We start from the raw sequence: 27,217 nt of genomic DNA on the forward strand, positions 1-27,217 counted from the left end.
TTTTCTGAGTGGTTTTTACATACATGCCCTGCCTACTGTACCTCACGGCCTGCACGCTTCTTGCTTACCCAGGTTCAAGGGCTGCTCCTGGCTGCCCCAGCTCTGTGGGCTCCCATGGACCTGACCTCGCTACAGGAATCTGAGGCACCTCCTCCACACCACCACCACCCTTGGCTGCTCCTGCCTGTTCCCAATCCCCCTCGTTCTAGAATGAGAGCTACTGTGCCTTCCTTAGGCCCAAGGACTCGGTGGAGCATGTTGCCTAGGTCACAAATGCAAGGCTACGTGCCTGGGACCAAGCAGCCCACTGTGGGCAGGAGCCCAAGCATACTGAATCCAGTCTACAGCTCTCCTTAGGAATGTAGGATCAGGCCCTTAGACACTGTCTCCTCAGCCTCCTCTCAGTGATTATCTCCCCTAATGCGTCCATCACGATGTTTTAAATTGGTTAATTAACTTATCCACTGAGCATGAACTCAGACTCCTGCAGCTGGCAGCATTAGGCATTCTTCTGATGCGATGCAACTTTAAATGCTGTCTCTGATTATTTTCCTCTTATGGTAGCAGAATTACATTGCATAGTCCTTGTTAGACCTTTGACGAACTATGGGTGTCCATTAGCCTACTGTCTAGCTGCTTATCAGTCATATTCTCAAGTTCCCCATTGCTTCTGTGGCACAGCTAGGATAATTAGACTTAATACGTTTCAGGTCTGCAGTACATTAACTCTACATGGCTAAGCAAAAATGGCTTAGAAAATCATCTAGAGATCTTTTTTTTTTTTTTTTTTTCAGAACTCTTCTTCTAAGGGACCTTGTATAGCTATTAATTCTTTCAGTTAATTAAATTCTTTAGTAAATTTATAGCAAGAAATATTACTTTTTTTTTTTTTTTTTTTTTTTTTTTTTTTTTTTTTTTTTTTTTTTGAGAACTGAGAATGTTTTACTGCTGTGGAACAACTCCAAAGAAATCTGCCAACTTTCCTTTTCTTTTCTGCTACAGTTGGGGTGGAGAGCGTGGGAGAAAAGTAGTACCTAAATTCCTAAATTTAAATAATATTAAAAAAAACACACACACCGCTAAACAGAAAGATGAAATTGAGTTCTTTTACAGCACATACCTACACTTATATATATGTGCGCTGTTCATTACTTATTGATCCCTTGACAAAAGTGTTATCAGTATACCCTTGATATACTTTGGATTTTCTATACACTATGCTATTCTTTCCTGTATTCTGAGCTCATCTTTCTTTGTAGTCCTAAACTTTTCAAAGACGAATAGCACCAAACTCATTATTTTTGTGGCTTCTTGGTTTTTTAGTTTAGATGATTCTAGCTTGCTTATTATAATTATTATTGGTCTGGCTTTTAATAAATAGTTAGGAAAGGTGTTTTTGGTTGTTGTTGTTGTTTAGTTATAAGTTAAAATAAAGTACATGCTTTGTGACACTGGAAATACAATAATACAGCAAACTTTAGAAGTGCACAGGTCTGAGTACTTGGATGGTTTGTGGATTCATTACAGTCAAAGGAAATGTGCAAATTGTACACCAAAAAACTGCAGACAGGTTATGTTAACATACATTTTAAAAAAAATGAACTGTAGCTAACTAAGAGTAGCATGAATATTGTGTCTCTGAAAGCAATTTGAATGTGATAACTCCAGTTTATTATTGGGTACAGTTGAATCTAAGCTATTTTCAAAACACTTGATATTTTGGAGTAATGAAACTGTTGGACCTAAGGCCTCCTGTGCAAGTGAACACATCTGCATTGCATTTACATTTCAAAGTCTAACCAGAACTTCAGAAACCAGACACAGCCCTACCAAACTGCAATTCATTTTCTTCAGAACTGGTATTTTAAGACCATGGTCCTGTCATAAAAGGTGTTCAGCTGGCTCCTGCACCTGCGCAGGGTGCTATGGTCGCTGCTGGATCACTAAGTTAATGCTTGCTTGCATATACCAGAGAGCTCGCTCTTTCTCTCCCACTATGAAATGTTGCTCTTGCTGTTTCATGTCTGGTTCTCCTTGAAAATTCTGTGAAAGGATGTAAATGAAGGATGGAGTTAGCTGGAAAACTTATTTTTAACGAAAACCTGTGAACAAAATATTTGCAAACGTTTGCCCAAAATGTGTTTGGCTTTTCCTGTGTGATGATACTGGTGGGTGTGCTCGGGAGGTGAAATCACAAGAAAGGAAGAAAAAGAAGTTAGCATACAGGTGTTTTTTTTGTTTTGTTTTGTTTTGTTTTGTTTTGTTTTGTTTTGTTTGTTTGTTTGTTTTTCTTACGGTTGAGAATTTAATCCTAGAACATCTCAAAAGTAATTTATTTAGGGGAAAGTTAAATAATAAAAAGCAAACAATGGGAGAGAAACCTTTCTGATGAAAACTTGGATGAAAAGGCCTTTTTTACAGCTTCATCCTAATGCTCTGCTGGAAGTGGGATGGAGCGTTTTAGCTGGCCTGATAGGGCAGCCTAATATATTTACAACTAAAACCATTCTATGTGTTTAGCTCCCAGGATGAGTGGCTCCCACATGCAATGTCTTGGATTACGACAAAATGTATTGCTTTATTTTTTTTTTCCTTTTGCATGTTTGAGTAGCAAGTCTCTAATAGCTGCGGTGAGAAACATGAGTGCACAGGTACAAAACTTCCAAACACCGATGAGCAAGCTTTACTGTAGGCACAGCCGAGTGATGCCTTAAGGCTCCCTGATGTTCAAAAATGGAAAGATAGAGCAGTGTTTAAAGTTCAGAGTGCGACGTGTATTTCAGGCTGCTGGAGAGTGGTGTCAGTATTCAATATTACATTATTTTAGTGTAATCAAAAATATATGCCTGGGACCTGGGTAGCTTAGAAACTACCCTAACAGGACAAATGTGAAAGGAAACTTCATTCCTATTGGGTGGAGAATTATTTCTGCTGTATTACAGAGATGATCCTGTTGCCCAAGCTGCCTTCTAGGGGCAATCCCAGAGGCCACAGATATTGCAAAGTGTCGTCAGCTGAACAGACTCTTGTTTATGTACAGTATGCATTTAGATGGAAGTGGTTTAGGCAGCTTCCATCGTGAGGGTTGAGTTTTGCAGCCTGAGTTCCCTTCTTTGGCAGAATGACACCACTGTTGTGTGAGACAAATGGGATCTGTTAAGTGCTACTGCTGGGCTGGACTCGTGACCTTCAGCTGCTTGGCAAAATGGGTGCAGTGCTCATCTGTAGCTAATGTTGCTTCGTTTTATTTATTTTCTTTAGGGCAACAGGAACTTCTTTTTGAGCTGATGCATGCTCCATTTATCTAGGACATGGCTTCAAGTTGCAATGTCTGGCTTTTGTCTATATACCTTTTTTTTTTTTTAATTCACAAGATAGGAATTACTTTTCTGTTGCAAAAATGTGTCATAAGGCAGCTTTGTAAAACTGTATCGTAATACCTAAAAGGGAGGAACAAAATATGATTTTGTCATTCTAATAAATCATGTGATGTGTATTAGGCTATTCAGTATGTGCACCAGTCATTTTCTGAGTATCCTAGGAAAGAGTTTGGCTCCATGTTTGTATCCAGCTCCTGTATATTTATATTTCAGTAATATTTTTTGTTACATTTAAATACACATTTAAATACAGGGGTATAAGATGCATTTCTGAGTTTTCCATATATGAAATAGTCATATAGAGTGAAACTGCCTCCCAGGCAGAGAAACTAAGCAGTAATATGCATCTACAAATGATACAAATAAAATGAGTTTGAAGGTCTCTTAATGCACATTTCCTCTCTTCTCATTCCATTTCAGCTTCCAGACTTCTGGCTTTAAAATAGCGGGGGCTGGAAGTATTGTTAGGTGGATGTGAGCTGAATGCTAACAGTCATCTTCCTCCTGGGATACTTATGTACAAAAACATAGATTACAGTAAGTAATTTCATTAGTTTAAGATAATTTTATTAATTTCATGGACGATTGCACAAATACAATCTGGTCGAACTCCTGCACCATAATGGTCATGTTTTGTGGCACTAAAAGCAGGTTCACCTCCACTTTTTAAATGCTTTTGAAAGCTGCTTTGTCATATTGCCCACAAATTCATTTGTCTTTGCTATCTCAAGTCAAACATCTTACAAGAGCATTTTATTGGAACCTGTACATTAAACTCTGGGGATTCCTTTGGGAACATGTTTTGGAACAGATTCAGTAGCACCTTAAGATGGGCTGATCAAACTGTGAAGTCGCAGGCTAATCTGAAAGGAGGAAGACTTCAAATCTGTTTTGTTCCCTTCCAGTTGGCTTGTTTATTTGGTTTTATTTTTAAGTATGTGCCTCTGAAGCTCTGGGCTTATGTACAAAAATTTAAAAAGGGTTAGGACTGCAACTTGGATACCATAGAGATAAGGGTGGAATGACTGTGCAGGGACAGATCCACCCACCCAAAGATGTGCTCATTTTCCATTAGACCTCAGGCGGTTTTGCAGAGAAGGCTTGGGAAAAACTTTTCAAGACTAGAAAGTCAGTGCAGAAGCTTTCTCCTGAGTCTGTGGGATGTAAAGGTTGCAGTGAGGAGGAGCATTTGCTGAAAGCATGCTCTGTCGTACCCCAACTCAAGTACTCTGCTCAGTCTTCAGTTGTGCACTGTTGCCCCCAGCAAAAAGCTGCTCACCTGGTGCTTGGAGCTAAACAGGGGTCATGCAGTCTTCTCGGTGCTGAGCACCATTCACTGGCAGTTTTGGTCTCTCCTGAGGCCATGTACAGCTCTGCTCTCCGTAGCTGTGATGTCAAGCCAACACCTGAGCTACCTGCAGAAGCCTATACAGGTGATGTTTTTAGGAATAATAATGCCTATACTACTCCCATCCTCTATTTGCTTTCTTGGTTGAAAATTAGAGGAGCAATTTAATTTTGGCTTTAGGTCATGCGTCCTATAACACTAGGAAGGTTTTGGCAGGGAGTTGTTGAGGGGGGATTGTCACAAGAGCCACCAGCTGGAATCCTGATGGTCTGATTTCACAGCACAGGGACTGAAAGTCCTGAAACCTGCTAAACCAAAGTGAGTACTCCTGCTGAAGTATAGGCCAGGCTGAAAGGTAAGACCACGATTTTACCAGGCCCAGTAATCTGATGTGCAGATGTTCCATATGAACTCCTCTTGATTGAATGCTTTGCCATTTGCCTGCAAGTCTGCATATTGTGTGGCATTTTGGCTCTGTGGTGAGGAGAGAAGGAAGAAAGGGAATGATGAAAAATGTGTGGATAGGCAGACTGGTGTGTTACCCACTCACTGACGCTGACATTTTTGGTATGAATGGTGATTTGTGTTAATAGTATTTCATCTCTTCCCCCCTTTTTTCTTTTGTTCTCCCAGAGATATTTTGTTTTAAATTATTATTATTATTTTTTTTTAACCTGTCCGTGTATGGTCAGCTGTTTCATTTGGACGCTCATTTGAAAACAGACTGGACACAGACTCCATATTCAGGTTTCTGTTAGGGGTTGAATGGTCATCCATACCATCTGGCTGAGAGCTCCAAATAGAAAAAGGTGCTTTAACTTTTTGGAGACCAGAGGAAAAAAAATCATTTAGCTTCCTTTCGAAATCTCCACCTTCATAATCACCTTTGCACAGCTAACTGAATAGTGGATTAGCTGGTATGACTATAAAAAGCCGAAGGATTTGTATTCATGAGGCAGTAACACAAAATTAGACCTCCTTTCCAGTTTGTACTCTCCTTAAAGAAATAATAAGACATGTAAATAGAGATGCTTTGAGGCTGCTAGTCAGATGACTTTATACAGTCCCAGCCTCCTGAAGGAGCACATTTGGGCTAGGAATCACGCAAAGGAAGGCTGTCAAGAGCTTTCCCATTGATTTCCTCAGGGTGCCTCACTGTGTTTCCTTGGCTCTAGCAGGCAATTCCCCAAAGGGGCAGAAACATGTTGTCAAATGCTTTTGAATCTCCAAGGCCCGCTTTGGGATGTCAAGGAACACCCTGACTGAAACCACACTGCTGCATTCCCACCTTGAAAACTGTAACCTGCTGCTGCCAAACCCTTCAGGTGAAGGTTATGGCAACATTACAAGGCCTTTACCCCAAGCAGCAGGACCAGCACGGCTGGGCTGAAACAAAATGCAGATAACTGCAGTGCCTCCCCCGGTTTGCTAGGTTGCTGGGAAGACGTGCTCTTGTCCATTCGGGCAGAACATACACAGGCTTAATTAGGACAGAATTGGCAAGAGCTAGTATATCTTCTCAATTTGAGCTCTGTTTGTGAGCAACCACCTGAGGACTTTTCAAAAACTGTTTATTCTTAAGAAGTCTTGGAAAGAATACAAGTGAACTTTCTGGAGGCTGGCCATTTGCTATGAGATTATTAATAAAGATTTGCTTCCTGCGCGGCTATTTCTCTTCCACAGTGAGGATGTGCTTTGAGCCATGCTGCTCACTGTGAAAAATACAGTCAAAATTGCTTTGTGTCCTGAGCTTTGGCTCTGCTGAGTCTCACTGGCAAGGTGGCAGAGTTCAGCTTTTGCCTTCCCTCCTTCCTCTTCCTGGGAGTTGAAGGAATAAACACTGGGTGGTGAAAATCTGACTTGTCGGACACTTTATTGGGCTGTAAATCAGCCATGGCACCCCTGAAAGGGCCCAGACATCTCTACAGAGGGCTCAGGGTGTCAGTACAGTGAATAAAATATTAGGAAGCCCGTTGAATATGAGCAGTAAAGATGCATTCCTGTGCTCTTAAAGCAATCAGTAGAGTGCTCAGATCTAGGCCAGACCTAGGATATCCTGGATGGCCCTGGACTCTCCCATCTCCACAGGGAGTTTAAGAAGTAGGGTGTGTTCAGGAAATGATCCAGAACTTGGAGCAAAGGGGTTGAATTTTAAATTATTTTGATTTCAATTGAACTCAGTGTTTTTTTATAGCCCAAGCATCTCTGTGTCTGGTTATGAGCTTAATGCTGTTTCCTTTCTAAGGAAAAGAAGGGTGGCTGTGATAATGCACAAGAAAAAGGAAGACCGGGCACTTCTGTTCTCCCTGCTACCATAACACCAAAGGGATGGTTGAAATGTAGAGGGGAGGTTCAAAGTTAAGATACAAAATGGCACTTTAAAAGATATTTCATTCAAATGGCAAAGAAGCCACAAGGAGAGGGGGGTAGGTACCAGAGTAAAACAAAGCACTAAAATACTATAAAAAAAAAAAAAAAAAAAAAAAAAGCAAAAAGGGATGATTTAAATTAAAATGTAATATATACACAGCAATATAGCATAACAGGTCTGGTCATAGGGAAACATGCTGCACAACTGGTCAGGAAATCTGAAGACAGCTCTGCTTTGGCTCCCAGTCTTGGGCAACTGCAATAGGCTTTTACTCTGCTCTATACATTTTTAAGTTATGCCCTAAAACTGGTTCTACCCTGCTCTCAGAAGTGCACTTGTTTAGTGACCAGTAACTTATCACTTCTAATTTCTATATCCTTGCAGTCTCCAGTGCCTGCAGCACCCTCCTATCTTCTACGCCCAGGGGTCTCTGCTACCCATCCGTACTTCCTCAGCAACCTTCAGCGTGTGACTTCTGGATAGCACAACTATTGTTTTGCTAGCTCAGCCTCGTCTCTCTACAAAAATAATGGTCCGTTAGGGTACACAGTTATATGGCAACATCATCACTTTGCTAACAGAATTGTTTTACAACAGAACACATCAGTTTGTCACAGGATACAATTAATGCCAAGATACAACTAATGCAAAGGTTAAGGGACAAATAATCCAAGATGTATGTAAAGATCAAGACTATTTAGAGATTTCATTAATAGCTATAACTTTGGAAGGGCTGTCAAGCAATATATGTGGATAAATGATTTCAGCGCTTAAGCCAAAACCTACCAGAGGTTGGGATATGCTCTAACATCAGAATAGGCAGATGATCCCTTGTTTGAAGCACCTAATAGCCACTCCTGAAAGCTGTCAAGTGGCACTTTCTGGCTGTAACTCAGCCCTGACACCTTCAGGCAGCTGCTGTGCTCTGGATGGCATCTGTGGAGCAGCCGACCTGGGGCCTCCTGCCAGGGTCACCCGTTGCTTGGAGGTGGGAGCCAGATGAGGAGGACACCTGACTTCAGCCAAAAAAGGGAGCGCTGCAAGGAGGCTTGACCTTTCTGTTAAGGAACTATATGTGAAACACAGGCTTGGCAATAGTCCTCGGTCTTGCACAGTAAAAAAAAATCAGTCTGCTGAAAGGTGGTGCTAGAGTTGGATCAATAAAAGGCAAAGCGCTCTGAAAACAAAAGTAGCCAATCATTGGAGTAATGGGTGAAACAGTGGATTCTCCACCCTTGCATAGAGATTAGAGTTTTTTCCTTGACCAGATACTTTGATTCACTTGTCCATTAATTGAGGATCTTGATTTATGTAGTTATACCAAAGAAACCCCATGGTCCCTTCTAGGCCTGGGATCTATGCTGACACTTTGACTCAGCAAAGCTCGGATGGATGGAAATATCTGTCATTTCCAAGTTTCCTTTCACTTCTCTGCAGGAAGCAGGTTCCACTGACCTATGGTGCTGGCCAGGCACAGAAGTCTTTAAACTTGGAAACAGGAAAGTTTTTTACTGAGCCTTCCTTTGTGCCCTTGCAGTCTGGGCCCAACGATTTGGATGTATTAGAATGAGTCCAGAGGAGGGCCACGAGGATGAGCAAGGGGCTGGAGCACTTCTCCTGTGAAGACAGACTGAGGGAGGTGGGGTTGTTCAGCCTGGAGAAGAGAAGGGTCTGGGGAGACCTTACAGAGGCCTGCCAGTGCCTTAAGGGGGCCTGCAGGAAAGCTGGGGAGGGACTTTTTGTCAGGGGGTGTAGGGATAGGACAAGGGGTAACAATTTTAAATGAAAAGAGGGTAGATTCTGATCAGATATAAAGAAGAAAATCTTCACTGACAGGGTGGTGAGGCACTGGCACAGGCTGCCCAGAGAAGCTGTGGATGCCCCATCCCTGGAGGTGCTCAAGGCCAGGCTGGATGGGGCTTTGGGCAACCTGGTCTGGTGGGAGGTGTCCCTGCCCATGGCAGGGGTTGGAACGAGGTCAACTTCAAGGTCTCTTAAACCCAAACCATTCTGTGATTCTACTTCGTACAGAAATCCTAATACAAATATTGCTTGGGAGGCAGGAAAGAAGGCTTGGCTTAAATAAAGGATTTTCCCTGCTTCTGCTCTCCATCCAAACTGAGGGGAATTTGCACAGGCTGTGTAATGTTGCAGTGAAAGTTTGATTAGGGAGGTGTATTTGCTGCTGACTGGGGCTGCTCAATGTCTGTCCTCACACTGTTCTGCAGGAGGGAGAAGGCAGCCTGCGGCACCTGGAAAATAAAGGGACACAGAGGGAAGTGGGGGCATCAGGGAACCATTTATTTCGCCAGCAGGCGTCTGCAAGAGAAAGCTAGATGTAGAATAGAAACAGCATGTGAGGACTGGAATATATGGGGTCCTGCCTAGAAAAAGTGTTTTGTCTCCTTGTTGTTGGGGCTGGCAGATTGTGCTGTCAGACCACGGGGTGGCAATATTTAGACTCAGTGTGCAGAAGTTAGCCATTTAAGGGAAGCATAGTGTGCTCAGTATGTAGACAGGAGAGAAACAAAATGACTTCAGTTACTGTCCCAGTTAATGCTCCTTGTTCTTTATCACATTTCACACAAGGCTATCACCTCCCTCCTCTGATGAAAACTGCAGTTTTTCTAAGGAAGTAAGTTGGATCGTTTCTGGCCTTCTTTCTCCCAAGTAAAACTTGATACCTATGCTTATGTATCATTTACTGTGTTTTCTCCACCAAGAAAACCAGCCAGCCACCTTTTGGTGAAAATATCTTTGCATCAGTTCCTATGAAACAATGTTGTTTCATAGCAGGGTCAAAATTTTGGCAGAGTTAAAATATGTGTGGCATAAAATGTACTTTTTTTTTTTTTTTTTTCCAATTATTTTTTTTCCCCAGAAATAGGAGAAAGTAGTAGACCAGTGGTTAAAAAGCTGTATATTTTCACTAATTATGCTGAATAAATACCTTCCTGAGAGCAAGTAGGAGCAGGACGAGAAATCAAGTGCTGCCTTTCCTTAAAATAGATTTAAGGATCCAGATCAAAAGTTAAAATTCCATTTTGGGTTAACCTTTGATTTCGGTGCATAAATTTCCATTGCTTAATTTTGTTTATGCAGAAAAATTAAGGATGCTGTAGGTTTAAGCCCTGTTTATGTTTGCTGTCTGGCCTACATAACACATTACATTAACCTGGATGGAGAGAGTGTGCCAGTAGCTAGGAGCACCCTGGCAGCTTTATTTCCATCCTGAAACATGTGAGTGTTTGCCTGTGCTTACATACCTGAGGGAAGAACTTAGTGTTGCTTACTGAAGGCCAAAAGTTTTATTAGCTATTCAGGCTTCAAACAGCATTTCATGCAGTGGAGAATGAAATAAATATTCTATTGATCTAAACACTGGAGAAGTTATTGTGGATGGTGACAGAGCTGAACCGTGCTGTAAAAAAGAAAGAAAGAAAGAAAAGGGCAGTATATAAACAGAGGCTCATATATTTTTCTTTATGTGCTTGCTCTTTGTTCCCTTAGTGAGAAACCTGCCACAGATCAAGGGTTTGGGATGAGGATGAAAGGTTGGCTCTCAGCTGGCTTGCTACCTCAGGCATCCCTGAGTGTTCAGCATCCTGTGAGGACTTAGCACAGTCACTGAGTTGGAAAGCTGGCCTGCTTTTCTTTTCTAAAGCCGTAAGTCTGTGGCTGTGAGCTGGCGAGCTAGCTGAGTTTTGCTGGAAATTTGCTCTCTAATTGTGGCCACCATTGCGGGGCAGACAACTGTTGTCTCCTTTGAGTAAAATTCCTGCTGCTTTAGGAAAACACGGTATGTAATGAAGTGATAGAAGGTTTTGGTATTTACATAGAAGAGGCTACTTTATTGAAGAACACCATTTTAAAACTGGAGGAGTTGGAATAGCGGGACGTAAACGCAGTTCAACAAAACAGGGGAAGTACGTGCTGGTGAGGAATTACTCGGAATCTCTCATGTTCTCTTGAAAATGACCAGCACAGCATTTCTTTAGCAGCCATTACCCTGACAAGGACTAATATGCTGGGTTTCTACTAGAATTTATGATGTGGATTTACAGAAGACCAGTCCTTGCCCTCTCCATGCAATATGACTTAAGATTTTACACTACTATGATTTTTCTGGCTCACTATGGAACTAGCAGAGCAAGAATTTAATAAAAGAGGCTTTCGGGCTGAACTGTAAAGGTGCAATGAAAACTGAATTAAGCCTTGTAATAAGGGCACTCATTAGCTAGGGTATAAGGGCATTCAGCAGGTAAAATGAACTTAATTTACTATAATAGGAAACTCTCTCAAGGTTCACGTTATCTAGACAGCCATGGAGGACTCTGTGCCAGTGTCTCCACTGTGGAGTGAGCTCTGCTCTGGGGATGTGATCTGGGCTTTCAACCAGGGGAGCTGGTGCTGGAAGGGTGATTCTTGCTCAAGGGGAGCTCCTTTGGTTGAAGAGGGGAAATACAAACACTACAGGTGTCAGAGCTCTTGCTTCTGGCACAGGGAACATCTTCATTTATCACTATTACAAGGTGAGCTGGGGCTCAGGCACAGAATAGATACTTTTGACCCTTGTCAGCTCTGGTTAGGGAGCTGCTGCTCAAGTCGCCCAGCAGTGGGGAGATCAAGTGGCTCCATCCAGAGAGAGCTGAGCGAAGTGAAACCGATCGCATTAACATGACAGGCCCAGCTGTGCTTGTCACCTGCAAACTCTTCCGTCTGGAAGCCTCTGACAGCAGCTGATTAAAGTGACTAAAAATGACTTCTTCAGAAGCAAGCAATTGTTATTCACCAGAGGTACCTGCTGCTCAGAGATGACAAGGTGTAGATGCTGAAGAGAAGCCAAAGTACCTGCACACCTGTTGCATTGCCAAACCCTAGGGTGGCCTGATGGAGCACCTCCACAGATCCTTTCTCTTTAATCCCAGCCTTTGTTGTATGCCTCTGGAATGGCCCCTCAGCTGCACCATTGCCATCTGGCTGGGAGAGAGACCTGCTTGCTGCTCTTTCACCCTTCATGCATCTTGGCCAGCTTGAAGACTCCTCCCTTCCTGCATTGATTTTATCCTTTTGCGTTATTTATGATTTCCATGCCTTTGACAATCTGATCCTTTGCAGTGCATCATTGCATGGCTCCCAGCACATGAAAGTCCCCATCAAGCAGCTCAGCCTGTCTTACGTGACTCCAGGAGCTGTTTACCTCAGGTGTCTTAGCTCTGTTATTGCTTCCTGTTTGCAAGCAGATAAACTGCAGTGCCCAGTCTTCACAAAAACAGTACAGCCAGTTTTGTTTGCTCCCTGTGCTGCTACAGTCCTGTTCCACATTGATTTCCAGCTCAGGTCTAGTCCTGCGAGGCAGTGCTTGAGCAGGGCAGCCTGTTCTAACTCACGCAGACAGGCTTGCCCACACTGCCTCCAGTATAGGAAGAATACAAAAGGGAGCTTCTAGTTTACTGTCTTTATAACTGGCCCCAAATCCTGCTGGGACTGGCTGTCAGCGGATTGACAAGTGCCTTCTGCATTGTTATAATAAAAAGAAACTCTGTGTTTGCATTGCAGGATGTCCCCTTGGATCCTAATTAGCAGGGGTATTCGGTTTCTATTTCCAACTTTTACATTGGTTTGGCACATTGGCTATAAGGAATCCAAAGTAATTTGTGTTTGAAGGGCACCCTGCTTTTGTTTATGTACAAAAACTGGTAAAGTGAAAAGTGCCTTAGACAGATCTGAACAAACTCGGTCTCTTAGGGAATTTCTCTTCATCTGCAATTTTAGTCTCAGTTTCCAAAGTCTGAAAAGAAAGTGTGTGATTACAGCACAGCACACAGCAGCAGCATTCAGATTCAGACAGGTAGTCCACAAAGACGCGTGGCAGAACTGCCAGTTCCTTGATTTCCTCAGATGTGCTGAACTTCCCCAAGGGCTTTCTTTGCCGCTGAAGGAGGTGGGCTCTGGAGAAGTCAGTATATCAGTGATTTAGGTTTAAGAAGAGAGAAAAAAATGAATTAAAAAGTCAAGAGATGGTTCCTGGAGAATTCTTTTTCATCTTGCAGCTTGCGTATAATTTCAACCATGGTGGAATTGACACGTTGTTCCAGGTTAGTCCCAGGCAGTTTCCAAACATCAAAGTAAAGTTGCTAAAATCTGTTGGGAAAGTGAACTCTTTGAGAAAGGGGCTATATAACATTCAGCTCCCAGCATGGCTGGGTTCTCTCCATGACCAGGTAAGAGATCTGAAAACATGATGCAACCACAAATGAAAAAAAAAAACAAACAAAACCTCCAAGCAAGGAACCACCTCATTGCTTATGTAGCAGGCAATATCACCAGTGGTGACTGGTGGTTAATGCAATCCTATATTTAGCTGAATCTCCGTGACCAGTGCCAAGGAAAGGACTTTTAAGCAACTTTCCATGCTCTGCTTAGCATTGCTGAACAGACCCCCAGCCTCAACTGCTTTTCAAATGTGTGCACACTTTCTGTAGCCTGAGTATTTCTTGGCATAGAGATTGGTCTTCTGAAAAGAAAATGCTTCATTTCATCTGATATTCCATTAGTTAGGCAGCTCAGATCTCTCAGTACCAAATAATTCCTCCATCACTGATGATTAAAATTCTCATTTTTTCCCTTCAATAACAGGCAGCAACCAAGACTGGTTTGTCTCTTGCTGCTTTTCCCACTGACATGGATGTTGCACTTTGTGTACCACAATCAAGTGCACTTACTTCATGTGTTTTCAATTTTATTCTGCAATTATGAAGACTAAAACTATGTAGAATGAGGTGCAAACTGATGTACTGTTTCAATAATACATTAAGAGAGTAAAATGGAAACCAGTTCAAAATCTTTCCTCAGATTATCTCCCTACTGATGTTCTATTTCAGTAATAAATTAACAGAGTAAGATGGAAACCAGTTCAAAATATTTCCTCAGATTATTTGTCTACTCTGATTAGATCTAAAGAGCGAAAGTAATGCCAAGCAGATGTGAAATAAAGGAGCTTCAGCTTTATGTAAAAAGAGAGAGGGAGTTACTGAGCTAAACAAAATATGTGAGTGACATGGTCAGAAATGTGGGGGATCTTTAATTTTTGATTTTTTTTTTGTTTTGTTTTGAAACCATCTTGATTTTTTTATTTTTTAGTCACAAATAGAGTTTGAAAAGCATAATTTATCTTTTTATCAGTATTCTTTAGGTCTGTCTGCCATAGCTTTCAAATGATCTTTAATGCTCATTGCTAGGAAGCTTCCTTACGCTAGAGGAATATTGCTTTTATGATGGAGCTCTGCCATCTCTTTTCATAGCTTCCTTTTCCTCCTGGCTGGAGGTGAAGTGATAATGATAAAATGTCTGATGCAACTTTTGAAGAGATCAGAAAGCATTTTGTCTTTGTCATGAGTATTTAAAACCTGATAATGTTCTCCCTAAGAGACTTTTGCTGGAATTTGACTTGTTTTTTAGATGCTGGAAGCAGCAACGGGCATTTATCATCAGTAGTCACAACTGTACTGAATTTAACATGCATCCTGAATAGAGCGGTGTTTGCAGTTTACAGCAAATACAGAGGTATGTTTGATTCTGAACAGTAATATGTAATAACTGTCCTGCCTGTTGCGCAGAATCAGAATACCTTGGAATAACATTTTTTAGATCCTCGGCAAACCTAGCTTTGTATATAAAGCAGCAGAAGCTCTCCTTGTTCTGAAGTTGTTGGGCTCGTATCAACTTCAAAGAGCTTGGATCTCTTTTGAGAGAGTTCTTCAGGGAATTCTTAAAGTTAGTAAAGACTACTTAAAGTAAAATAGGTTTGCAGGAAACCTATTTTTTTTTTTTGAAAAAAGCATTGTATAAAGTGAGTTCAGGAATCCATCCTTGAAATACTATGGAAAATAGATTTGAAACATGCTCCTGAAGTATTCATTCCTTCCTATGTTCTCCAGGTATAAAACGGGGATGCGACTTATATTCATTGTTGCTTACTTCTTTTTGTCTCCTAACTTTGGGTATTGTTTGATATGGTGTATGACATGTTATATTGTGCTGTAATGATAAAAGTCTGTTGAAATAGAACACAGAAACATGGTAACAATATTTCCATCTTAAGTAAGGAGGAAGTAGGAGGGAGTAATGCATATTCACAAAACAATTAAAATATAGTTCCTGTAGCACCAGAAAGATTTTACTCTTTACCTAACAGAAGGATATAGTCTGGCTCAAATGTCACTTGCATTCCGTAAAACATTGCTTTACGTAACTTGAAATTTCTTATCTGAAAGGAAGAGCTAACCTGTGCGCTTTTTTTTTTTTCTTTTTTTTTTTTTTTTTCTCCTTCCTTCAGGGAAGAAGTGCAATAATAGCGAAGTCAACTATTGTAGTAAAACTTCAGTGATATACTTCAATTGCTTTGTCTGTTGTCTGAAGTTGGGAATGTTGCTGCCCATAGAAGAGCATAAATTACTTTTTGATATAATAGCCAAATCAAGTAGGAATTCGCAGTCTATATTTCAGTGCAATACTGAGGCCAGAAATAAATACTGTGTTACAAAACAGCCCTTAAAAAATATTGTGCTTATGCAACGCTTTTGGTACATACTCTTTTAATAATTTACAGTACAGATTTCTTAAAATTATCATAAGAATGAATTAAATCTAGAATACTAACTAAGCAGCTGCCCTTATTAACTACTTGTTAATTTAGTTTCTTAAAATATTACTTATATTATCAAATAAATATATTTATTTATATTACTATATTAACTCCCACTAGATGAGAACATCCCTTTTTAAAGAATGCAAAAGCAAACTTTGCTGTTTTTGTCTGTTACCAGGATAGCAGATCACTGACTCAATGAGGGGGAAAAACAGAATAATACGTGAAAATAAGCCTTAACTGATCTTTATATAAACTATCTATTTAACTTCATATGTGAGAGTTAGTGAAATGAATAGTAGGATCAAAAGAAGTCAATGACATATTGCCATTAGCAGTTGATTTTATTTAGCTTAATTATTATTAGGGTACCTTTCATTTAACAAGGTAAGTAACATGGATATATTAACCTGCTCTTAATTAGGTTCTTGTGCATTGTTTCTTCACTTGGCTATGATGTTCAGTCTTGTGGATAATATGGTCAGCATCTTCAGTTTTAACGATTCCTTTGCAGTCAAAAGCTTGTTTATAACAGTGCCTTAGTAGGATTGCAACACACTTGCTCATGAGATGTTTCCAGGATGATTCTGATTTCCTGGGATTTGACGTCTTGCCATGGGTGCAATGCCAGGGTCCTGTGTGCAGTTATTTGGCTCAGCTGCAACTGCTCCTTGAATGCAGGAAGTACAGAATCAGAGAATATTCAGGATTGTAGTCCACACAACAAACCCTTTTATTAATGGAGTGCTCTAAAAGAACAGAATAGGTTCACAATTGAAACTAATCTACACAGCCCCTCTTATTGCTTTTTAGTGCCAAAATATCTATAGTTTATTGCTATATGACAAGTTGTGAGCTGTGTTCTAATTTGCCATTACATTTATTTGTAATATCCAACTGATTTCTGCCACAGGCTTTCCTTTTCTTTATCAGCTACTATTATATTTTATAGTTTATAGCAATTTTTATTATGCTCGAGTAATTTTTCACATTCTAACAATTACTAGGAACTGTAAATAATTGGTATCAACCCGTAAGACTTCTGGCTATTCCCACTATAATGTGAATTTTCTGATAGGGCTTCTACAGTAAAAACATGCAGAAGTTTTTACTGGATATTGTATGGCATATTCCTTTTTCATCAACTGATTTACATTCAGGTTATATTATATCATATTTTGTGTACAACTACACAGTTAATTTCCAGTTATGTGTGTTCACACAGAAAATGTGACCCTCTTTAATCTCTCTTTCATAAAGAAGCCAGTTTTTTAACATTACCCATGGTTTCTAACATTTTATTCAAAAAAGAAAAGCACCAGAAAATGAAAAACTAGACAGGAAACCACTAAAACTTGGTGCTTAACTTAAAATTTAGCCATTTAAACTCTTCACATTCATCAGTAAATAAATAAATATCTTAAAGCGACCTGCATTTGATTACAAAAACAATGGCATGTAGGTTTTAATGAAATTCCTCTGTGTTATTTGAATGCTACAAGTTTAAACATATGTGAAAGAATCCATATGCTGTTCATGATTAAAATACTTTTTTTTTTTTTTTTCTGTACCTTGCCAAAGCATCGTCTAATTTTTTAAACTCCTTAAAATACATATATGCACACAAATATTTCTACATAAACACATCAAAAGCAAGAAAACTGTAGTCCTTCGTATGAACGTCCCTTCAGTTTAGCTGCTGCTGTACATTAGGATGGAAAATGGCTTTTTTACCTCCAAGGAGGGTTGCACACCATCAAAATAAACCATGTCAGGCTCTGCTAGTAACCTGGACAGCTTCAGAAAAGACGTATTCCTACTCCCAGTGTCTCTTCTCTCCATCTGATCTACTCACTCGAAACTCTCCAGAGCAGGATGTTACCTCTGGTGTTTGGAAGTGCTCAGCATAGTGGGCCTCAGTTTTTCATCAGGGTTTCTGAGGCAGTGCTTTTTAACCTGTGGTCCACTGACCCTTGAAGGCTCAAGAATTGCTTCTGTGGTGGTAATGGTAAGGACAGAAGAAAAGCAAGTGTATTGCTTCTGCAAGAACTTTCTAGTCTTTACTCGGTTTGCTGGGGGCAGCAGTTCCACTGGAAGTTTTTCAGAGTACAGGTTGGGCCCCTTTCATAGGGTCTAGTGAATACAAATCAGTGACAGAAATAATTTGGCTCACTATGATATTCTGTTACCTAGTTTTTACAGACAGTGTCTCTATGTATTGTGTTTTTTATATATATATATATGCAAATAGAATTTCTATCTGCTTTGTTGCATGAAACAGGAGAACATGCCTTCATCCTCGGGCCGCCGCCACCATGGCTGCAGCACTCAGGGCCAGCTTTGCCGCTTTGTCGCATTCCCTGCTGCTCCCACTCTGTGCTCCTGACTGGGAATCCTTTCGAGAGAGCTGTGTTTGATTACTTGCTGTAGAGGCAGCTATAAAAGCTGTACTTTTTTTTTTTTTTTCTTCTTCTTTTTTCCTTCTCTGAAGTCCCTCTCCTGGCTGACAATGGAAGATATGTGTGTGCTGAGTTCGTTTTTCTGCACGCTCAGGGATGAGGTGGCTGATGTAAAGGATGCTTTATAACTGGCTCACGATAACTCTTGTGCAGCAGGGAGTGGTGAGACATGCAGGGGAAGTGTAGCTGGCTCTGAACAGGGTGCCCAGTCTCTTTTATCCAGCCATTGTCCCAGTGAAAATGGCAATCATTCCTTCACTGGACTGTACTACATTTCCTCCTGCTATTACCTAACTGGTGGCAGTCTCCCTCCCTCCAGAGGCAAGATCAAATGCAGGGCAGTAATTTCTGGACTGACCTTGACAACAGACCTGACAGAGGCTTTCTGCTGGGCTTCCAGAATTTACTCATAAAGCCTGCTTCCTTGGTATGGAACCACTGCTATAAATTACTCCTTTTTATTTGCTCTTTAGAAATTGATATGGAAAGGCATTCATAATGTAAGACAGTGTTAATGTAACCCAGCTGATGGCTATGGGTAGACAGTTGTAAGCAGTTTGAGTGCTTTTCAGCTGAGCCTCACCTACCACAATGTTAAGTGGTACCTATTCTGGCCCTTCAGGGCTCTAGGGTTAGGGGGACTAAAGAGATTATTGGGGATACTTTGGTCTGAACATTTCTCACAAACCCCCATCAAGGGCTGTTCACCTGAAGGCTGCATGGCAGTGGTGCTCCTTCCACTGGAGAGGGTATTGTTCTCCAAAACAATGGCTTGCATCAGAGCAGAAGGCCAAAATCCCTTGGAGAAAGGCAAAACCTGACTCCACAGTGTTCCACTTGTGACTAACTGGGCTGTGCCTCCTCCTGTCTTGTTACTGTCCCTGTGCTATTATCTCAGGTGCTGTCTGCCAGTCTTCTGCTGCACAGCTTTCTTGCTAGGGCTGTTACAAAGCTACTTTCCTCTGCTGGCAGAAGATAAAGTAGTGCTTCTTTTACAAATATCATCAAATGGTCTCAGTGCAACTAGCTGAACTGCTTCAGCCTGCAAAACCACCAAAAGGCATAAAAAGTACAGTGCACTTGTATATCCACACCTCTGTGCTCTGGAGGATCCTCTGGGTCCTTTTCTGCATACCCAGAGATATTTCCTAGCTGCTGAAAGGCAGCCACACATTCAGGGCAGCTCAGAGCCTGTCCTGGCACACCCTCTGCAAGCTCCAAGCATCGCTGCTGCCTTCTGTGCCCTGCTGTGCTCACCTGCCCTGAGGATCTGCTGGGTGACTGGCACGTTCACCTCTGTCCTCCAGTGGGACCTTGAGGGAAGGCTTCTCACCAGGTAAACCTGAAGAAACAGTCTACTTTCTCAAGCTGGAATAAAAATTTCCATCATAAACACTGAATGAGTACCTCAACAAAATGAGTGAGGAAACTGCGTTGAGAGTTCTGTCAAAAAGGCTTTATTTGATCGGCCCAGGTAACAGAAGGCAAAAGCCATCTGTAAGGCTGTCCTCACCAGTCTTGGACAGACAGAAGGGTTGTGTGTCTCCTAATGTTATTCAGGGCTCCTGGAAGGGCAGATTCAATGATGGGTTATGGCTAAATCTTGGGAAGTGTTTCCAGCAGAAAAAGCACTGTGGTCGGCCTAAGGCTTTTCTGGCTCTTTCAGTGTGCACAGTAATCCTAAAAAGCCCTCTTAACACCAGACAGTAGGCACTCAAGGGCAACATGGAACAATTTGGGTTTTGAGTTGTCCCCCTTACATTCACTGGTGCACAGTAACAAAGGCAGCTGATGGCTACCTTGCATTTCTATTCAGGTGTGAGCTGCAGACTGCTTTCTCTAACCATCTTCACAATGAGGTACTCCATTTTCGTCAGGAGCCTCTTTTTTTTGTGTATCATCATCTAACTTTGCTATATAACTTAGGTGATCACAGTCTAAAATGTGCTTGAGTATTAACATATCCATTCTCAGAAATACCTGCAAGGAATGCTTTAGATAAATCTCCTACATGGCAGTCTCTGCAATTTGTGGCTCTCTAAAGTGAATTTATTCGCCTATTCCACAGTAAGCAACTCCACGTTAGTCCCTCTCAGGAGGTGGGAATCGAGGGGTGCGGATTAGGATTCTGACCCAGTCAATAGATTGAGCTCTGAACTGATATTTGGCCACTTGTAGATCTTTAAATCCAGGTCTCTTAAAAATAAAATAAAATAAAAAAATCCTGTCAACAGGACTCCACAGAGATTTTTTCCCTGTTGTATTTCTCAAGTTTGTTGTACCTCAGATTGTTCCTATAGCCATATGCAGACTTCTCCCATTTTGAAGGCCAGAGAGCTTGATGTCCAGCTGAGAGTGATGCCCAGATGGTCCTTAGGAAGGGGTTTTCCTTAGAGGTGTCTCCTGGGGGACATGATCTGGTGGGCCACCCCTTGAGGAGACCAGTTCGTGGCCATGGAGGTGGTGTCATCGCCACATTCTCCACACTGCGCTCTCCCCATTTGTCTCCTAATACCCTGCAGGGCTGGGAGGTGGGCAGTCAGGCAAGGGCAGGACTCTGCTTTGTGCCTGGGGCTTCCCTGCTACCGGCTGATGGTTCGTGCACAAAGCAGTAGAAGCTTTGAGGACCCGGAAAGTAAGAGCAAGATGTTGAGCTATGATCTTGCTTACCAGCCTGCCTGTCTAGGAGGGGCCCTGGTCCCAGGGCTGATCATAATGGGAGCAGAAAACAGAGAAGAGTGTTTGTTGCTGTGACTGAAGCTCATTTATACTGTTCTTCAGAAGGCTTTCTCTACTCATTTAAAAATCAGGCTGTTTTTCATTTTAACATTTACCATCTCTCCCCTCCCACTCTGTTACAGAAAATACCTGTTTTAACGTACATTGCTGCCAGACGAGTTACTAATATTGCTGATTGCTGCAAGTCACAATGTTTACAAAGGATCAATACAAAAAGAAACAACAACTGAAATGAAAATGGAGGAGCCTTGACAACAAAGTCCATTCTTAGCTAAAATCAGCTGAAAAAGTAATTGCTTCTTGTGTAGGAGTGTCTTTTGTTTACTCTCTATTTTTATTTATCCTTTACTCACAGTAGTGAGGAAGGTGGAGGATTACTGAGGCAGGATGAGCAGTTTGCACTTCCATCCCGCCCAGCTCTGGAGTCCTCCAAATGTGGGTGGATTGAAATAACGCGGACTCACGATGAGCTGTGAGGCAGCATCCCTACCCTGGGAGAAGCAGGAGAGTTGGTCTCAGTATTCACAAGCAGAGAACATAATGCATTTGAATACAAAAATGGGAAGAAAAAGAGGAGAAAAAAAGATGTTACCTTTTGCAAACGTATAACTTCTCTTCTCTAATCCCTCTTCCCTCCTGGTGGGACAGTTAGTGAATGGATACATATGCCTCCCAGTAAATCCACACTCGTTTCTACAGAACTATTCCTTTCCTCAGACATGATGAAGAAATATTCTGGGCCCAAGTTTTTCTTCACTCTACATAATTTACAATAGCTTTTAAAGACTTTCAGGTTCCTTGATTTACAAAATTGTAGCTTGAACTTGATCAGAGGTATATCAAACAAGCTCTGAGAACAGAAGTATTTTAGAAAGCTGGCTTATTTTTTATTGTGGACAAGAACTGCTATTTACACCAAATCTGATTTGGAAAATACAGCTAAAACAGAATTTATACAGTCTTACACACAGTCATCTGTCTGCAAGTTGAATAGAGAATTAGATAAAAATAGACCTGTGTACCACAAAGCAGCGTGAAAAAAAACTGTAAGCGATCTCAATCTTTACATTTTGAACAGCATCCATAACAAAAGTCCAGGAAAAAAAAAATGTTTCCATATGATATGACCCATGGTTCACTGTCTAAACATTTGCATCTGAAATATTTGGCTGAGGCTGTTGCTGGCACGAACATAACAGATGTGAGCAAATATTAGAAGCAGGGCAGGTCTCAGCACAGCCCCGCAGTGCTGTAGCAGAGGAGAGCAGCTCTTCCCAGGTATCCTTATCTCGCGTCTTACAAGTGAAGGAGATGGATGCAATACTGGATGCACAAATAAAAAACTCCTTTTGTTTCTCCTCCCTGAGTGCAATCCCGCAGACAGTAGTGAGAGGCAAGCAGAGCTGGCAGAGCTTTGACTGCTCTGGCGAGTCCCAGTAGATGCTCTTGGCAGCAGCAGCTCCTGGAGAAGCCTCATGGAAGGATCACGGAAAGCAAATCGGCAAATGCAACATGCTTGAGGCTGGTGTGCACCTCCTGTAGGCACGGTGAGGCTTTCCACTGGCAGCACTGGTGTTCGTCCATGAGAAGCCTGTGCCTGACCACTTGCCAGCAGGTTCTTCATTTCTACAGAGATAAAAACCTCTCAAAATAGCAAGTGCCAGAAGCTTCACTGCCGTGTTTGTGGCATTATCAGGTTGTTAAGGAAACAGCTTAAAGTTCTGCGTTCTCCTGGCTTATTTGGGAGTGAGATCAACCTTGTGAAATCTGTTTATATCCACTAAGAACCCAGTAGAGAAAAAAAAATCCAATAATTTATTAAACACAAAACTGAGCCGAGCAAATAATAGCTGGTGAACCCAAACTCTCTGTTTACAAGTTGTCTGCAAACAGATTACAAACCTGACACCTTCTCAGGCTGAAATTAATTTCCAAGTATTTTGTATGAATAATACAAGTTTTTTTTTTTTACCATTTCTGTGCATGTGCGTGTGTATGTGTATACACACCTGGCTCGTTATGAGCATAAGTGTACTCAAGAGCTCAGATGTTCTGACTGGGTCTGTACTTCAGACAGCAGCTTCATTTTCTTGGCTGGAGGAGAATCCAGCTTTTGTGGAGATTTATGGGAGTGATAAATTAAAGACCTTTCAGAAGGAGACAGCGAACATTGCTGTCAGTATCTTAATTTGTTAGAGTATTTATAGAATGTTTGATTACAGAAGTATTACAGGCTTATTTTAAGTGAACTTTAAAAAAAGAAGGCACTGCTCAGCATGAACATTTTCCCAGCTCCTCTAGTACAGACCTTGTGTGCTGTCTACTGACAATGGGAACAAAATGTAAATCACTTCAAACTTCTTGCATTACTCTGAGTCTTGAGCACCATAAATTGAGTCCTTCTATAGTCAAGGAATTGGCCTAAGGTAATATTTTAGAAAACAAAGGATTTTGCAGTGTATTTTTGACCTGTAACAGCACATGGATGGTGTATTCACGCTTTTCTCTGGGGTCCTGAGGATCAGAGTTACGTGACAAATGCTGAGATTTCCATGTAACCAGACGATCCCAGAAGCACTGACTAAAACCAGCACATAGCCTCAGACTGGAAATAAAATAATCAGAAGAGTTGGCAACACCAGGCTGGTGCAGGTGTTCATCTTCTTGTGCAACAAGCGTGGCATAAGTATGCAGAAAGGGCCTGATGTTCAGAGATGCTGAACACCTGCTGCTCCATCTGACTTCTACCTAGGCTGTTGGTGTTCCCTAAAAACTGATCTGTAATGTTTCTCCCTAAGCTAATGGATATGGGGAGAATTGGAGATATGGAGGAAATGAAAATATTAGCACTTCTGTGCATCTGAACATAAATTGTGGTTTGACTGGGGAAGGGGGAAGAAAATCAAGTAAAAGCCTGAAATGGTAATGGTCATGGGGAAATAGACATTAGCAGTAATAGAAATCGTGCTGCTAAAGCAGTGTAAAAAATGTTTTGTTTGCAAGCACAGAAGAAAAGAAGGGCTGAAATACAATACAATATCCTGGATGTGCTCAAGGGATCACAGCTGCTCTGTGACTGTCTTTTGATTCTTTTGATTCTGTGCGGAGCTGAGGGAAACCCAGAATTCATCTTATAACTGCTGCAGTGAACAAAGCAGGGAAATGCCCAAACCAAAAGAAAAAAAAATAAACACAATACCCCCTAAACTCTCCCTTGACCCCCCCCCCCCAAAAAAAAAAAAAATCAACCGCAAAAGAAGAATAAAGGAAGTTCCCAAAATAGGCATATGAGACAGAATCCCTTTCTAGGTTTATGCAAAGTCTATAAAAAGTGGATACCTAAAAATACAGTCAAATGTTCCTTCAACAAATCAGCCATGGGTGATTGTGCATCCCAGCTGTAAAGCTTTGTAAATAATGAAGTTTTCAATGTGCTTTTAAAAGCCTCTAAGGATGCTGCAGACCTATCAGCTGTCAAAATAGCATTCCCCAGCTTGTGCACAGCTTTAACAAATGCTCTTGCACCTGCCAAATTCAATTGCACAAGAGGAACCACCAGCTGACCAGTGTGAAAAGACAGGAGGAAGCAGATCAACAAAAAGGGGCAAGCTTGGCCGCTAGATATGAATTCATGTGGTGGGAACATGGGTAATGTAGCTTAAAAGAAGACCTAAAAACCTAACCTATGCTAGGTAGAGCCCTCTTGGCTTCTGTGCTTGTATACGAACTGGTGCTATCTCCTGGCATTGTAGGAATGAGGAAGTTCAAATGCTGGATTTTTCTTAGCCTTGTTGTGAAGGTATAGAATAAACAGAAATTATTGGTACTGTTCATAGACTGGCACTGTTGAGTTCAATCCTAGATTGCCATTGGATGGTATGTTAAGATTTTTCAAAGCCAGTAGCACGTGCACATGGATTTACAGTCGCAGAGAGGGTGTGTGTGTGTGTGAAGGGGTAGATGTAAACTCACAGAGCAAATTCAGCCCTTATCTGCTCCTTAAATACTAGGAATGATGACTATAAAACTTAGTCAAAGGTGCTAAAGGGAAAATTACTTCATGAGTGATTTTTACTGTTAGCATTAACAACACCTTTTGGGAATGCTGCATGACATGCACGACTCCTCAACTGATCACAGTCCAAGCCTGGACTGGAAAAATTTCACACGGGCTCCTTTTGTTTGCATTTTGTTTGCATTTGTGATTACACAAATTTTTACATAGGTGATATTAAAACACAAAATTTATTTGTTTTCCTTAACTGTTATTGGATGCCTCACCTTTTCCAAGACTCCTGCTAGATAAATCTGATTTTTGGCATTGATTTTAAGAACAATTGAGGGTCTGGTTTGAGAAATCCACGCTCTCTCCAACCTATTGGAAGGGGGAAATTGTCAGCATGAGAGATGCAGACCGTTTGCAGAGGGGAGATTGCTTGGTCTCTGTGAAGCTGCTGAGGGGCGTAGAGAGCTGCTGGCTGTACCATGCGAGTGTCCTGGGCTGCTCTCTGCTCCTGCACTGCTTCTTTTTGTGAAGCCTGGGAGAATAGAAAGGAGCCACTGCAGTGTGAAGAAGAGCTTGTTATCTCTTCATTGCTCCAGAGGCTTCAGGCACCCATCTGAGGCACCGAGTGCTCGCAACAGATAAAAAAATTACATGAAAAATGACTTGAGCATTGTCTCTAGGTGCTACTATGAGCAGGTACTATGCCTGCCTTCGTCTGCAATCTGCCTATTTCCAGGGAGACATGGAAAAAGGATAACAGAGCTCAGCTGGTCCTTAGGAGGATCCTTCCTGAGACTCAGTCTGATCAAGTGGGTAGCATCCCTGCCCATGGCAGGGGGTTGGAATGAGATGATCTCGAAGGTCCCTTCCAACCCAAACCATTCTGTGATTCTGTGAATCAGCACAAGACTGAGTAATGCAGAGGACAAAGTTTCTTGAGATACCACTGACTTCAGTGTAAATACACAGCTGATTTACATTTTAATTCGCCGACTGTGATTCAAAGCTACACAGTTTCACAGTGAATTTTTCTCTCTAGTTAAGTCTTCTTCTTCACAAGAATCAACTTGGATGACTGATTTCGTAATAAAGGTGATGTGATTCATCCTAGAGAAACCATGTACAAATGCTCTATGGGGGCAGGTGTGAGGCCAGGGCTTTTAGCTTGCAAAAGACCTGTGTCAGCTCTTACACCACAGAAGATAAAGCAGTGTAATTGGTAAGGGCATGTTAAAAGCCAGTGAAAAAGAGACCAAATATGGACAGAAAACCAGATGTTGCACTTACACCTTGATAAAATGCCATCATTCATACTTGACATAGCAGTGACCTAAAAAGCACTATTGTGTTCTTAAAAGCTTAATCCTGAATTGGCCACTCTGGAAACACAAACTTTCACTCAACCACTAGTAATTCAGGGAAAAGAACAAGTTTTTACTACATATATTTGTATTATTGCAGAACCTAGACATTAGACTTATTTTGTGCAGGGCGTGAGGAGGGCACAAAATATGAGACTGGATCTGTTTGAGTGATCTGACCTGAGCAGAGGAAATGAGGAAAATGGGGACACAAAGAAGTAAACTAGCACAATCAAGGTCAGTGGCAGTCAGTAGTAAAAGCCATGGTCTGCAGAGATCCAGTCCAGAATACTTTCTCTTGGACTGCACATTGTATTTAAAAGGGGACTCAGAGCATTGCTCAAATATTACTCATCCAAATGAATCCACTCTGGAGAGGCTGACTAGTGGGTTACATGGTGGGAACAGTAGAATATGGCTAAATAATTAAAAAATAATAATATCAGAAAATGCTCCAATTAATCTATAATTGCTCTTCTTCCTTTCTTCCTTATTGATGGCATAGCCAAATATTTAAATCAATGTGATAAAAACATTTCTTTTCCTTTAATGAGATGCTTTTGGGGCTAATTCTGTTGGATACCAAGCCAGAGGCTTAGATATTTCTTGTAAGTTATATGTTCATTAGGCGTATATATTTGCCAGGTGATATATCAAGTTCCTTTCAGTAATATTCTACTGCAACTTCCTTCACATGGTAGGTGATCCTTTCAAAGTCTAGAACTGCTGAAATACATCTTAATTTCTGTATCTGCGATCCTACAGAGAGCCTGAATCAACTTCTTTGCCTCCTGGCTTCACTGCTCCACAGGAGTAGCATCCTTGAATTAAAACCTTTAGATTCTCAAACTACAAGTAAATGATAGAAATGCACAGACCTAGTAAAGGGAAGGGAAAGGTTTT

At 41.3% G+C, this 27,217-nt stretch overlaps 1 long non-coding RNA gene across 1 annotated transcript; it reads right to left on the reverse strand.

The window, feature by feature from the left end:
• Positions 1 to 16,074: 16,074 nt before the first annotated feature.
• On the reverse strand, positions 16,075 to 22,532 carry LOC311432801. The gene is made up of 2 exons (XR_014690341.1): positions 21,540 to 22,532; positions 16,075 to 16,419 (listed from the first exon to the last, which is right to left on the reverse strand). It is a non-coding gene; the product is annotated as an uncharacterized lncRNA (long non-coding RNA).
• Positions 22,533 to 27,217: the final 4,685 nt, after the last annotated feature.

This window comes from Aythya ferina, assembly GCF_964211825.1.
Source record: "Aythya ferina genome assembly, chromosome: 2".
Classification (NCBI taxonomy): Eukaryota; Metazoa; Chordata; class Aves; order Anseriformes; family Anatidae; genus Aythya; species Aythya ferina.